Source organism: Carcharodon carcharias, chromosome 8 (assembly GCF_017639515.1).
Source record: "Carcharodon carcharias isolate sCarCar2 chromosome 8, sCarCar2.pri, whole genome shotgun sequence".
Classification (NCBI taxonomy): Eukaryota; Metazoa; Chordata; class Chondrichthyes; order Lamniformes; family Lamnidae; genus Carcharodon; species Carcharodon carcharias.
In genome coordinates, this window is record NC_054474.1 from 140,415,900 (window position 1) to 140,430,630 (window position 14,731).

Below are 14,731 nucleotides of genomic sequence, written 5' to 3' on the forward strand. Positions count from 1 at the left end.
TTTAATGATCTGGTCCATACAAATTCATTCATTAATCAGAATTACAGAATTAATATTGTGCTTTTATTGGTACATTAAATACACTTGAAGTAAATTTATACTGTCCTTAAAAAATGGCTGGAGTATGGAACCTAGCCTATTTACAGGGTCAATATGGCTATATATCTGTCCACTCAGGTACATGACTCTATGACATCTGAATTATCTGAAAGTGTTGACCTTTAAGCATTCTCACCACATTAACCAAAACATGGCACCAAAGTGGCAACTTCCATTTGCTAAGAGAGCCTTTTGCAATAAATACCTCATAGAATCATAAAATAATACAGCATAGAAGGAGGCCATTTGGTCCATTGAGTCTGTGCTGGCTCTTTGAAGAGCAATCCAGTTGGTTCCAATCTCCTGCTCTTTCACCATACCCTTGATAATTTTTTGGGCCATACACCTTAACTTGTTCTTATGTTGCTTTTCCTATGCATTTTCTACATCTCTGTCCTGATTTAATTACTTTATATCTTTTATTTTTCCCTTAGCCAACATGCCTAACACAGAATTTCTGATCATTACTCTAATGTTCTTCCAGACACAATGACATCTTGCAAAATATGCTGTGTGACTAATTTTCTAGGATAGTAATTTAGTTCTAAATTCAAAATTTCCATCTTAAACACACAGAAATACAGAGACATTTATTTTCCACAATCTTCAGTATTTCAGAATTCCACATTTATACGAACATATGAACATACGAAATAGGAGCAGAAGTAGGCCACTCAGCCCCTTGAACCTGCTCCATCATTCAATAAGATCATGGCTAATCTGTTTATGTTTTGAGTTCCACGTTCCCATCTGCTCCTGATAATGTTTGGTTCCTTGGCCTAACAAGAATCTGTCTCCCTCTGCCTTAAAAATACTCAGTGACCTCACCGCCTTCTGAGGCAGAGAGTTCCAAATTTGCACAACCCTCTGAGAGAAAAGGATTCTCCTCATCTCTGTCCTATAAGGGTGACCCCTAATTTTAAAACAGTGCCTCCTAGTTCTGGGTGCATCCACAAGAGGAAACATCCTTTCCACATCCACCTTGTCAAGACCATTCAGGATCTTATATACTCCAATATATTCATCACTCACTCTTCTAAACTCCAGTGGAAACATGCCAAGTCTGTCCAACCTATCCCCATAAGATAACTTGCTCATTCCAGCTATCAGTCTAGTAAACCTGCTCTGAACTGCCTCCAGCGCACTCACATCCTTCTTAAATAAGGAAACCAAAACTGCACACAGTATTCGAGAGGCAGTCTCACCACTGCCTTGTATAACTGAAGCATAACATCCTTGCTTTTATGTTCAATTCCTTTCGTAATAAAGTACAGCATTCCATTAGACTTCTGGATGATATGCTGTTCCTGCATACTAACTTTTTGTGACTCATGCATGAGAAAACCTAGATCTTTCTGCACCTCAGAATTCTGCAGTCATTCTCCATTTAAGTAATACTCTTGCTTTTTTATTCTTCCTGCCCATGTGAACAACTTCACATTTTCCCAAATTATACTCTATCTGCCAGATTTTTGCCCACTCACTCAACTTATCCGTCTGCAAACTCCTTAATGTCTTCTTCACAACATACTTTCCCACCTATCTTTGTGTCATCTTAAAATTTAGCTACCATGCCTTCACTCCCCTTTATCTAAGTCATTGATGTAAATTATAAAGAGATGAGGCCCCAGCACAGTACCCTGCGGGATTCCAATCATCACAATCATCCTGCCAATCAGACAAAGATCCATTTATGCATACTTTCTGTTTTCTGCCAGTCAGCCAATCCTCTATCCAGACTAATATGTTACCCCCTACACCACGAGCTTTTATTTTCTGCAATAACCTTTGATGTGGCACATTATCAAATGTTTTCGGGGAAATCCCAAAAAAATATGTCTACAGGTTCCCCTCTATCCACCGCACATGTTACTCCTTCAAAGAATTCTAAAAAATTGATTTCTCTTTCATAAGACCATGTTGACTCTTACCAATTACCTTGGGCAGAATTTTTAGCTTGGCTTGCGAGCGCATGCCCAACCCGCTTGAGTGTGAAATAGCACATGATGGTGTCGGGCAATCGTCCCGACATCATCCCGCGCTCGCATGATATTTCAATCAGCGGGCAAAAGTCAGAAGACCATAAGATGTAGGAGCAGAAGTAGGCCATTCGGCCCATTGAGTCTGCTCTGCCATTCAATGAGATCATGGCTGATTTGATAATGCTCAACTCCACTTTCCTGCCTTTTCCCCGTAACCCTTGATTCCCTTACTGTTTAAAAATCAGTCTATCTCAGTCTTGAATAGACTTAATGACTCAGCCTCTACAGCCTCTGTGGTTAAGAATTCCACAGATTCACCACCCTCTGAGAGAAGAAATTCCTCCTTATCTCTGTCTTAAATGGGTGATCCCTTACTCTGAGATTATGCTCTCTGGTCGTGGACTCTCCCACAACACCTCAGCACCTAGCCTGTCAAGCCCCCTACGAATCGTATATGTTTCAGTAAGGTTGCCTCTCATTCTCCTCAACTCCAATGAGTACAAGGCCCAGCCTACTCAACCTCTCCTCATCAGAAAATCCCTCCATACCCAGGATCAACCTAGTGAACCTTGGCTGGACTACCTCCAATGCCAGTATATCTTTCCTTAGATAAGGGGACCAAAACTGTTCACAGTATTCCAGGTGTGGTCTAACTTGTGCCTTGTATAGTTTTAACAAGACTTCCCTATTTTTATACTCCATTCCCTTTGAAATAAAGGCCAATGTTCCAGTTGCCTTCCTTATGACCCGTTGAACTTGTATGCTAGCTTTTTGTGATTCATGCCTCTGACTGTCAAATCCCTCTGTGCTGCAGCTTTCTGCAGTCTTTCTTCATTTAAATAATGTTCAGCTCCTCTATTCTTCCTGCCAAAATGCATAACCTCACATTTTCCCACATTATATTCCATCTGCCACATTTTTGCCCACTCACTTAATCTGTCTATCCCCCTGTAGTCTCTTTGTGTCATCCTCACCACTTGCCTTCCCACCTATTTTTGTGTTATCCACAAACTTGGCGATAGTACATTCACTTCCCTCATCTAAGTCATTAATATATATTGTAAATAATTGAGGACCCAACACTGATCCCTGTGGCACTCCACTGGTTACAGGTTGCCATTCTGAAAATGCCCCCCTTATCCCAACTCTCTACCATCTATGAGTTAGCCAATCCTCTATCCATGCTAATATACTACCCCCAACACCATGGGCTCTTATTAAGTAGCCTTATGTGTGGTTCCTTATCGAACGCCTTTTGAAAATCCAAATATGTTACAGTAACTGGTTCCCCTTTATCTATCCTGCTTGTCACTTACTCAAAGAATTCTAATAAATTTGTCAGGCATGATTTCCCCTTCATGAAGCTATGCTGACTCTGCTTGATTATATGTATTTCTAAATGCTCTGCTATTACGTCCATTATAGTAGACTCTAACATTTTCCTAATGACAGATGTTAAGCTAACTGACCTGTTTTTTTGTCTCCCTCCCCTTTTGAATAAGGGTGTTACACTGGCACTTTTCCAATCTTCTGAGACTTTTCCAGAATCTAAGGATACTTGGAACATTACTACTACGGCATCCATTATCTCTGCAGCTAGTTCCTTTAATATCCTTGGATGCAATCCATCAGGTCCATGGGACTTACTTATAGGCCTTTAGCCTCATTAGTTTCCCCAGTACTTTTTCCTCTATCGATAGTTATTCTATTTATTTCCCCCCTCTTCTTTTGCCACTTGATTATTTAGTATTTTTGGAATACTATTAGTGTCTTCTACCATGAAGACTGTTGCAAAGTATTTAATCAACTCCTCTGCCATTTCCTCATTCACCATTATTATCTCCCCAGCCTTGTTCTCTAAGGGGCCTAAGGAGCAAAGAAATGGCTGACCAACTAAATACATACTTTAGTTCTGTCTTCACAAAGGAGGATACAAATAACATATCAGAAATGTTGGGGAACACAGGGTTTAGTGAGAGGGAGGAACTGAAAGAAATCAGTATTAGTTTGGAAATGGTGTTGGAGAAATTGAGGGGATTGAAGGCCAATAAATTCCTAGGGCCTGATAATCTACATCCCAGAGTACTTAAGGAAGTGGCCATAGAAATAGTGGATGCATTGTCGAGATTCTATAGACTCTGAAACAGTTCCTACAGATTGGAGGGTAGCTAATGTAACCCCACTATTTAAAAAGGGAGGTAGCGAGAAATCAGGGAATTATAGATCTGTCAGCCTGACGTCAGTAGTGGGGAAAATTCTAGAGTCCATTATAAAAGATTTAATAGCTGAGCACTTGGAAAACAGTGGCAGAATTGGACACAGTAAGCATGGATTTATGAAAGGGAAATCATGCTTGACAAATCTACTGGAATTTTTCAAGAATGTAACTAGTAGAGTTGATGAGGGGGAGCCAGTGGATGTGGTTTATTTGGACTTTCAGAAGGCTTTCGACAAGTTCCCACATAAGAGATTAGCATGTAAAATTAAAGTGCATGGGATTGGGGGTAGTGTATTGAGATGGATAGAAAACTGGTTGGCAGACAGGAAACAAAGAGTAGGAATAAACAGATCTTTTTCTGAATGGCAGGCAGTGATTAGTGGGGTACTGCAGGGATTGGTGCTGTGACCCCAGCTATTCACAATGTATATTAATGATTTAGATGAAAGAACTAAATGTAATATCTCCAGACTTGCAGATGACACAAAGCTGGGTGGGAGGGTGAGTTGTGAGGAGGATGCAGAGATGCTTCAGTGTGATTTGGACAAGCTGAGTGAGTGGGCAAATGCATGGCAGATGCAGTATAATATGGATAAATGTGAGGTTATCCACTTTGGTAGCAAAACCAGGAAGACAGATAATTATCTGAATGGCTTTTAATTGAGAGAAGGGAATGTGCAACGAGACCTGGGTCGTCCTCTTACTCCAATCGCTGATGGTAAGCATGCAGGTGCGGTGGGTGGTAAAGAAGGCAAATGGTATGTTGGCCTTCACAGTGAGAGGATTCGAGTACAGGAACAGGGATGTCTTGCTGCAATTATACAGGGCCTTGATGAGATCACACCTGGAATATTGTGTGCAGTTTTGGTCTCCTTATCTGAGGAGTGATGTTCTTGCTATGGAGGGAATGCAGTGAAGGTTTACCAGACTGATTCCTGGGATGGCGGGACTGACATATGAGGAGAGATTGAGTTGGTTAGGATTATATTCGCTGGTGTTCAGAAGAATGAGGAGGGATCTCATAGAAACCTATAAAATTCTAACAGGACTAGATAGGGTGGATGCAGGAAGGATATTACCGATGGTAGGGGAGTCCAGAACCAGGGGTCACAGTCTGAGGATATGGGGGTAGACCATTTAGGACTGAGATGAGGCGAAATTTCTTCACCCAGAGAGTGGTGAGCTTGTGGAATTCACTACCACAGAAAGTAGTTGAGGCCAAAACATTGTATGTTTTCAGGGAGGAGTTAGATATAGCTCTTGGGGTGAAAGGGATCAAAGGATATGGGGAGAAAGCGGGAGCAGGCTATTGAGTTGGATGATCAGCCATGATCATAAGGAATGGCGGAGCAGGCTCGAAGGGCCGAATGGCCTACTCCTACTCCTATTTTCTATGTTTTTATGTTTCTATGTTTCACTTTGGCCTCTCTCTTCCTTTTTATATTTAAAGAAGCTCTTACTGCCCGTTTTTATATTACTTGCTAGCTTACCCTCAAAGTTTATTTTCTCCCTCATTATTTTTTTGGTTGTCTTTTGTTGGCTTTTAAAACTTACCCAATCCTCCAGCTTACCACTAATCTTTGCCACATTGTATGTTTTTACTTTCAACTTGATACTATCTTTAACTTCCTTGGTTAACCATGGTTAACTGTTGGAAGCGCACCCGCCGCCAATTTTTCGTGGTCCGTCCAATCTTACAGTTGGAGGACAGGTGAAACTGCCAGGCGGATTTTGCATTTTTGATGATACCTCATCCAAGGGCGGAATAAGGTTTCCGTTATTTAAAAAAAAACGTTTCGGCAGAATTTTCATCATCTGTATGTTCAGGCGACTGCTTCTGATGCGTGGACTTTTTTTTTTGGATTATAAAATCTTTACTGATTGCTTTTAAATTCCTCAGCTCCCTGAGGCAGCTCTCTGCCTACAGAGAGCTCTCATTCCGCGTTCCTATGCACCCGTGTTTACGTCAGTGCCCGCCCTCCTCCTGCCTCCACCCTGGCAGCACTGAGCATTTAAGCCATTAATTGGCCAGCCAGTGTGAAATCACAGCCGGGGGCCAATCTCGTGCACCCACCAAACTAAAAATCCTGCTGCTTGAGTTTTTCTAAGTGCCCAGCTCTAACCTCTTTACTGATGACTCTAACACCTTCCTCACAACAGACGTCAAGATAACTGGCCTATGGCTTCCTGTTTTCTGCCTCCTTCTCTTTTTGAATGTAAGGGTCATATTTGCTACTTTCCAGTCTGATGGAACCTTCATGTATTTTATCTGTTGAAGAGTTCTGTTAATCTCAGTGTGGATTTGTGTTCAGCAATTTCTCTGTTTTTCTCTTCAGTAAATCTGATCTGTAGATTGCTGAGTCTCTCCAGCTGAAACTCGTGTACACAGTAATAAGCAAAAAACTAAACAGGTGGAAAGTAATTCATATATATGATAGCAGGCCAAATACTATACTCTCAGTTGTCAACTTATACAAAGTAAATCTTGTGTGACACTCAAGATCTCTCCTCCATCCTCAAGGCTTAAGTCAGGAATACTCACTAATTGCCTGCTCAGTGGATATAGGAGGAACAATCACTCACAAAACTTACCATACAGGACAGAGTAGATCCCTTGATGAGTGACCTGCCATTGGACTTAATATTCATCCCCTCTACCACAGTGAATTAAGTAATAGGTGCTATAGGTACTATCTATAGGATGCACTGCAGCAACAGACAAAATTTGCTTCAACAGCACTTCTCAGCCCTGCAACCTCTATAGCCAGCAAGGAAAAGGGCAATAATATGAAAATAGCATCACTTCCAAGATAGACACCACCCTGACTTGGACACATATCTCTGTTCCTTAAAATAAAGGCAAAATACTGCGGATGCTGGAAACCTGAAACAAAAAACAAAAAAACTCAGCAAGTCTGACAGCATCTGCGGAAAGAAAGACAGAGTTAACGTTTCGAGTCTGTATGACTCTTCTTCAGAGCTAAAGGGAAGTAGAAATGTGGTGGAATATATACTGCTTAAGGGGGGGTGGAACAGGTGAAGCTGGATAGAAGGCCAGTGATAGGTGGAGGCAAAGGAGAGATTGCAAAAGATGTCATAAACAAAAGGTCAAAGGGGTGTTAATGGTGGTAGTATTGGATAAAGGAGGTGCTAATGGTGATATTAAGTGGAGAATTTTCTCCCCGTCAGGGAGCTGAGCAGGAGTGGGCATGGGTGGGCGCTTGATTGTCTGTGCACCGCCATTTTAAGTGGTTGGGCCAATTAAGGCCCACCCAGCATGACGTGCATTCAGAAGCGCTGAGCGCTCCCTGTGCGGGCAGTGGGAGGGGCGGGGGGGAGACTGAGTCGGGGCCTGTGCTCTTTTGTGCATGTGCGCGAAAGAGCGCAGAAATCTCCCTGAGGCACAGAGCTGCCTCAGGGAGATTAGTTCGATTATGAAAAATTTAAATAAAGAAAAAAAAATATTCAGACATGCCCCCTCATGTTACAGTGTCACATGAGCTGGGACATGCCAATGAATTTTAATAAAAATTTTTATTCAATTTATAAACACTTCGTGCAACCTCATCCTGTCCGTGGATGAGATTTCATGATAAATCCAAAGGCCGCCTGAGCTCTTTGCCAGACAAGCAGCCTAATTAGATTATTAATGGCTTTCATAGGCCTTTGTCAGTTTGGCAGGCGTGCAGCCGAATCCTTTGCGCGTCCGCCGAACAGAAGATCTGATTGACTGCAGTGACATCGGGACACACGCCCAACACCACCGCGCATCATTTTACGCGTCGGCGAGTGGGACCCCGCCCCTACACGCCAACCAGAAGATTCAAGCCTAAGAGTAGAAAGCAGAATGTGATGATGGCCGGACCAGGGTAAGCGCTGTGGAAAGAACAACATGAGCAAATGACAGATGGCCATTTGGACATATATCGCTGTTCCTTCATTGTTGCTGGCTCAAACTTCTGGAATTCCCAATAACACCATCATGGGAGTGCCATGCAATGGTTTACAAAAACAGCACACTGCCACCTTAGAATCATAAGGCTGAATTTTAGACTCCCCGTATCCCATTCCACGCCGCGCCATCTCCCCCCCCCCCCCCCCAACACCACCACCACCCACCGCCATGAATTGCTGCTGTATTTGAAGGCTGGGGGCTCACAAAGTAACACAAGTGGCTTTCCCACCACCTTTCCTGACCCACAACCTGCCTCCCATGTTAGAGTGGGTGGGAAAGGGGTCAGGCAGCCTGGACCTATTCAGGCCCTTAAATGGCCAATTAATGACCAATTAAGGGCCCCATTTTGCCTCCGCTGCTATTTTACGTGTAAGGGGGGAAGTGGTGGCAAGACAGGCAGCCTGGCAGCTGTTACTGCACAGGCTGATATCAGGCAGGAAGGAGGGCACTTCCTTTGGGGGGGGTCCCTGTACCCATTGGAGGCACCCACCACCGCCTCCCCCCCCCCCCCCCCCCCCCCCCACCCACCCAAGATTGTATCCTTCCTTACTCTCCCCCATCAGCCTCCAACCTGGCCCCGCCATATTCCTTCCCCCTGCCGCTTTGCTGGGGTCCACCAGCCAGGCCTGTCCAAAAACCCAAACTTACCTTCAAGTCTGGGCTTCATTAATTGTATTCTTGGAAACTGCATGTAGTCCCAGCAGTGGCCACCGCTCGATATGGGCGCTGCTGGGACTACTTTTTGGCCAGTCGCTCTCTAGGAGCGGGACTTCCTCCCAGCTGGGGACAGAGCTCCCACTTTGAAATAATCAAGGCTGCTCCCAGCGTAATATTGCTGCAGGATAGCTGGAATTTGGGTGGGCAGGCTCACAGCTGACTTCAGCTGGGAGGGTAGGTAATATGGCACCTCGCAAAATCCAGCTCAGAGAATCATTGAATGATTACTGCGCAGAAGGAGGCCATTCAGCCCATTGTGTCAATGCTGGCTCTGTGCAGGAGCATCTCAGCAAGTCCCATTCCCCTGCCCTTTCTCTGTAGCCCAGCATTTCTTTTTCTCTTCGGATGCTCATCCAATTCTTTTTTTAAAATCACAATTGAATCTGCTTCCACCACCCTGTCAGACACTCCAGATCTTAACCACTATTTGCTCTTTTACTATGCCTTCGGCAGCATCATCTTCCTTGGTAAAGACAGATGCAAAGAACTCATTTAGTACCTCAGTAATGCCTCTGCCTTCTTGCAGTCCAATTTTTAATCCCTAATTACCTAATAACTGCTTACTATCTTTTAACTATTAATATGTCTATAGGAGATTTACAAATTCCCTTTTATGATAGGTCTCTTTGCCTGTACAAGTCACATCTCCCCCAAAAATTGGTCCTCATGTCCCAGAAATCTAAAGCCCTCCCTCCTACATTATCTCTCTAGCCTAATATTCATCTGCTCCATCTTCCTATTTCTATAATCACTTGAGCGGGCACCAGGAATAATCCGAAGGTTACTATCTTTGGGATTCTGTTTCCCAGACTCCTTCCTAGCTCCCTAAAATCTTGCCCCTCCTTCTACCTATGTTGGTAGTGCCCATGTGGACCACCACCTCTGGATTTCAACCCCCCCCCCCCCCCCACCACCTTCAGATTGCTCTGCAGCTGCTTAGTGACATCCTTGGCCTGAGCACCAGAGGGGAAATATTCTATCCTGGATTTATTTCTGTTCCCCTAATTATAGGATCCCCTATGACTATTGCTTTCCCAATCTTCCTCCTGTCCATTCTGCACAGCTGAGTCACCCATAGTTTTTTTTTAATTTCTTCATGGGATCTGGGCATCGCTGGCTAAACCAGTATTTTCCATCTCTAATTGCTCTTGGTGGTGAGCTGCCTTCTTGAATCGCTGCAGTCCATGTAGTGTAGGTACACCCACAGTGCTGTTAGGGAGGGAGTTCCAGGATTTTGACCCAGTGAAGGTGAAGGAACATCAATATATTTACAATTTAGGAAGGTGAGTGGCTTGGAGGGGAACTTCCAGGTGGTGGTGCTCCCATCTATCTGCAGCCTTTGTCCTTCTAGATGGTAACAGTCGTGTGTTTGGAAGCTGCTGTTCTAAGGAGCCTTTTTGAATTCCTGCAGTGCATCTTGTAGATAGTACACGCTGCTGCCACTCTGCGTTTGTGGCAGAGGGAGTGAATGTTTGTGGATCGGGTGCCAAGCAAGCAGGCTGCTTTGTCCTGGATGGTGTCAAGCTTCTTGAGTGTTGTGGGAGCTGCATTCACCCAGGCAAGTATAGAGTATTCCATCACACTCCTGACATGTGCCTTGTAGAAGGTTGACAGGCTTTGGGGAGTCAGTGAGTTACTTGCTGCAGGATTCCTAGCCTCTGACCTGCTCTTGTAGCCACAGTATTTATATGGCTAGTCCTGTTCATTTTCTGGTCAATGGTAACCCCCAGAATGTTGATAGTGGGGGATTCAGCAATGGTAATGCCATTGAATGAATAGGGATGTTGGTTAGATTCTCTCTTGTTGGAGATGGTCATTGCCTGACATTTGTGTGGCACATATGTTACTTGCCGCTTGTCAGCCCAAGCCTGGATATTGTCCAGGTCTTGCTGCATTTGGACATGGACTGCTTCAGTATCTGAGGAGGCACGAATGGTGCTGAACATTGTGCAATCATCAGCAAACATCCCCACTTCTGACTTTATGATGGAAGGAAGGTCATTGATGAAGCAGCTGAAGATGGTTGGGCCTAGGACACTACCCTCAGGAACTCTTGCTGTGATGTCCTGGGACTGAGATGATTGATTTCCAACAACCACAACCATCTTCCTTTGTGCTAGGTATGGCTCCAACAAGTTTTCCCACAATTCCCATTGACTCCAGCTTTGCTCGGGCTCCTTACTGCTATACTCGGTCAAAAGCTGCCTTGATGTCAAGGGTAGTCAGTCACCCTCGCCTCAGCTCTGGAGTTCAGCTCTTTTGTCCATGTTTGAACTAAGGCTGTAATGAGGCCAGGAGCTGAGTGTCAATGAGCAGGTTATTGCTAAGCAAATGCCACTTGATAGCACTGTTGATGATCCCTTCCATCACTTTATTGGTGATCGCGAGTAGACTGATGGGGCAGTAACTGGCCAGGTTGGATTTGTCCTGCTCTTTGTGTACAGGACATACCTGGGCAATTTTCCACATTGCCGGTTAGATGCAAGTGTTGTAGTTTTACTGGAACAACTTGGCTAGGGGTGCGGCAAGTTCTGGAGTACCAGTCTTCAGTACTATTGCTGGAATATTGTCATGGCCCATAGCCTTTGCAGTATCCAATGCCTTCAACCATTTCTTTATGTCACATGAGTGAATCGAATTGGCTGAAGACTGGCACCTGTGATGCTGGGGACCTCCAGAGGAGGCTGAGATGTATCATCCACTCGACACTTCTGGCTGAAGATTGTAGCAAATACTTCAACCTTATCTTTTGCACTGATGTGATGGGCTCCCCCATCATTGAGGATGTGAATATTTGTAGAGCCTCCTCCTCCAGCGAGTTGTTTAATTGTTCACCACCAATCATGACTGGATGTGGCAGGACTGTAGGTCTGATCCCATTGGTTATGGGATCACTTAGCCCTGTTTATCACATGCTGCTTATGCTGTTTGGCACATGAATAGTCCTGTGTTGTAGCTTTGCCTGGTTGACATCTCATTTTTAGGTATGCCTGGTGCTGCTCCTGGCATCCTGGTGCTGTGCACTTCGACCTGGCTGCACTCCCCAGAGGAACCTTCAATCTCCAACCGGTATTGAGAATTTGATATTGTTTGGAGAGCATGATGAGCTCACTGGATTCCTGCACAAGCTTACTGGTCCCCATTGACTGCCTGACAGTCATCCATTTCCTCTCTGCCTGTGCTCTCTTAAATTGTAGGGTTACCACATCAGAAATCTGCTACCACAGAGCTTTCAGCCTGTGGATGACTACACTGATGCCACTTGCTGCCCAAGCTCCAAAACCAATGCTCAAGTTTCTCCAGCCAACACTTCCTACACAGGTAGTTCCCATATGGAACAGGATGCACATTCCATGGAATTGCTGCACCCTGCCATGACTCTATTCATTAGACTAAGTAAGCTTTAGTAGAAACAAATTAAAGACTTATTTAAGAGTAATAAATTAAAAAACTGACAAGTTACTCACCAATCAGCAGCTTTTCTTGTACTGATGTCACTCTTAGGTTTTTTACATTACTCTGTCTCTCATGCTTCCAATGTCCGGTCTGCTGCTCCTCCCCTGAACTCCTTCAGGTCTGCTCTTCTTACCCACGGCTCGCCAAACTTGTTAAAAAAAGAAATAAATTACTTTCTGTATACTTCCCCGGCAATATTGAACTTACTGTTTCAGAATGCTGAGAATCTCTGGTGTTGGCGCTGTACAGGTCCTTGCTCAGTGCTCAGCACTGACTGGGGCTTCTAATTCACTGCTGCTCCCTTTTAAATTGGTTGGTCTACAGTTCCCGATGCTCGGCGATTCCCAGAATATCAAGTGATGGTGAATAAATACAGCCTTGCCATCATTTCCCATATCTTGACAATTTAAATAAAAGCTAGGAAAGACTAAAGAACTTCAAAACAATGTATTCTATAATTGTCAGCCATTTTAGCACACTTCCTCCAGATGTCAATCATACAAACATTCATGTCATCAAAAACTATCAAGTAATTTCCTGTACTTAATTAAAGATTCCAAGTTTCACCACTATTGATACAATGTGCTTGCAGTTAGACAAGTACAGATGTAATGTGACCATATATATTTACTGTGCGGGGAACTCTCTCCTCCATCCTCACCCCTTTTTTATCCTCTTTTTCCACATTCATTTTTATTTTTAAATTATTATTTTATATATTTTTCCACTTATTATTATTATGATTATTTTTAAAATTTATTTTCGTTTTTATATTTAGCCTATTTTCAATCTTTTTTCCCACCACCACCACCTCCCCCCACCCCACCCCCACTAGGGCCATCTGTAACTTGCTCATGTTGCTCTTTCCAGAGTGCTTACCCTTGTCCGGCTATTATCGCATTCTGCTTTCTATCCTTAATGTCACCCATTTGCATCTCCTTTAGCTGGTGCCACAACCATTAACACCCCCTTGACCTTTTGTATATGATACCTTTGGCAATCTCTCCTTTGCCTCCACTTATCGCTGGCCTTCTATCCAGCTTCACCTGCTCCAACCCCCTTAAACAGTATAAATTTCACCACATTTTTACTTCTCTCGGTTTTAAAAAGAGTCATACGGACTTGAAACATTAACTCTGCCTTTCTCGCCACAGATGCTGTCAGACTTGCTGAGTTTTTCCAGCACTTTTTGTTTTTGTTTCAGGTTTCCCGCATCTGTGGTATTTTACCTCTATTTACTCTCTGCTATTTTCGCATTTATAGTTGCACACTCTCTCAGGTCTTGGCTCTAAGACTGAGAGCGCAAAGCAAACTGTCAAGAGGGAGGAATCATCAAAATAGGGCTTATCATTTCCTGAATGCTACTCCCATAGACTTTCAGCTTGTGAAGATAAGCAGCTTACTTCTTTTTTCATCTGTGCAGCAAATGGGTGTGCCTACCCTCTGATTGCCAGTCATACAAAATATTTGATCATGTATGTATGAATATTTACATGAAATAATTTCAATGAGTTCACTTGAATCAGGACCTAAAGCCTTGCTGTTGCCCACGTGATGATTTTGTACCACAAATATCCATCCATGAACTTACGCGTTCTCTCTCTCCCCCACCACTGACACATTCGCCAGGATTTTCTGGTCCCATTGTAGGTGGGACCCACTATGGGCGAGGCAGTGCCCCTGTCAGAAGTCCATTGACTTGCTGTGGGACCGGATGCGGAAAATCCTGCCGATTGTGTCTACAAGGTGTACCAGCTACAAGATATACAACAGCAACTAGACAAAGGTTCTTTTACAACACATTCCAAACCTGCAACCTCAACCACTTAGAAGAACAAGGGCAGCAGGCGCATGGGGACACCACCACTTGCAAGCTCCCCTCCAAGCTACACGCCACCCTGACATGGAACTAGATTGCCATTCCTTCACTGCCGCTGGGTCATAACCCCCTTCTTAACAGCATTGTGGGTGTACCTACAGCAGATGTAGTGCAGCAGTTTAACAAGACCACCACCTTCTTGAGGGTGGTTATGAAATGTTGGCCTTGCCAGCAATGCTCACATCTCATGACTGAATAAAAAGCAGCTGGTATCAGTTTTACTTTTATTGAATCTCCAGTTAAAATGAGGACATTTCTCCTAAAATTAATTAATATTTTTCAGTACAGTCTTGCCCTGTGTTAATTTATTTTACAATGAAGCTCAGTTGATAGGGTACTAATCACCCAAGCTCCAATTAACCCTGAATTTCCAAATTCAGCATAAACCAAATCGATTCATGCTTTCATCTTGGCAAAAGCTGCCT

General features: G+C 43.8%; 1 protein-coding gene across 1 annotated transcript in view; it reads right to left on the reverse strand.

Annotated features, from left to right (window-relative positions):
• The window catches only part of LOC121281097 (glutamine synthetase), a 68,199-nt gene extending 54,449 nt beyond the window's left edge, over window positions 1–13,750 (reverse strand). Inside the window, exons 1-2 of the mRNA XM_041193772.1 lie at window positions 13,657–13,750; window positions 12,439–12,575 (exon numbers count right to left, since the gene is read on the reverse strand). The gene's annotated coding sequence lies outside the window, so the exon portion shown is untranslated. The remainder of the gene's footprint in view (window positions 1–12,438; window positions 12,576–13,656) is intronic.
• Between the last annotated feature and the right edge of the window lie 981 nt (window positions 13,751–14,731).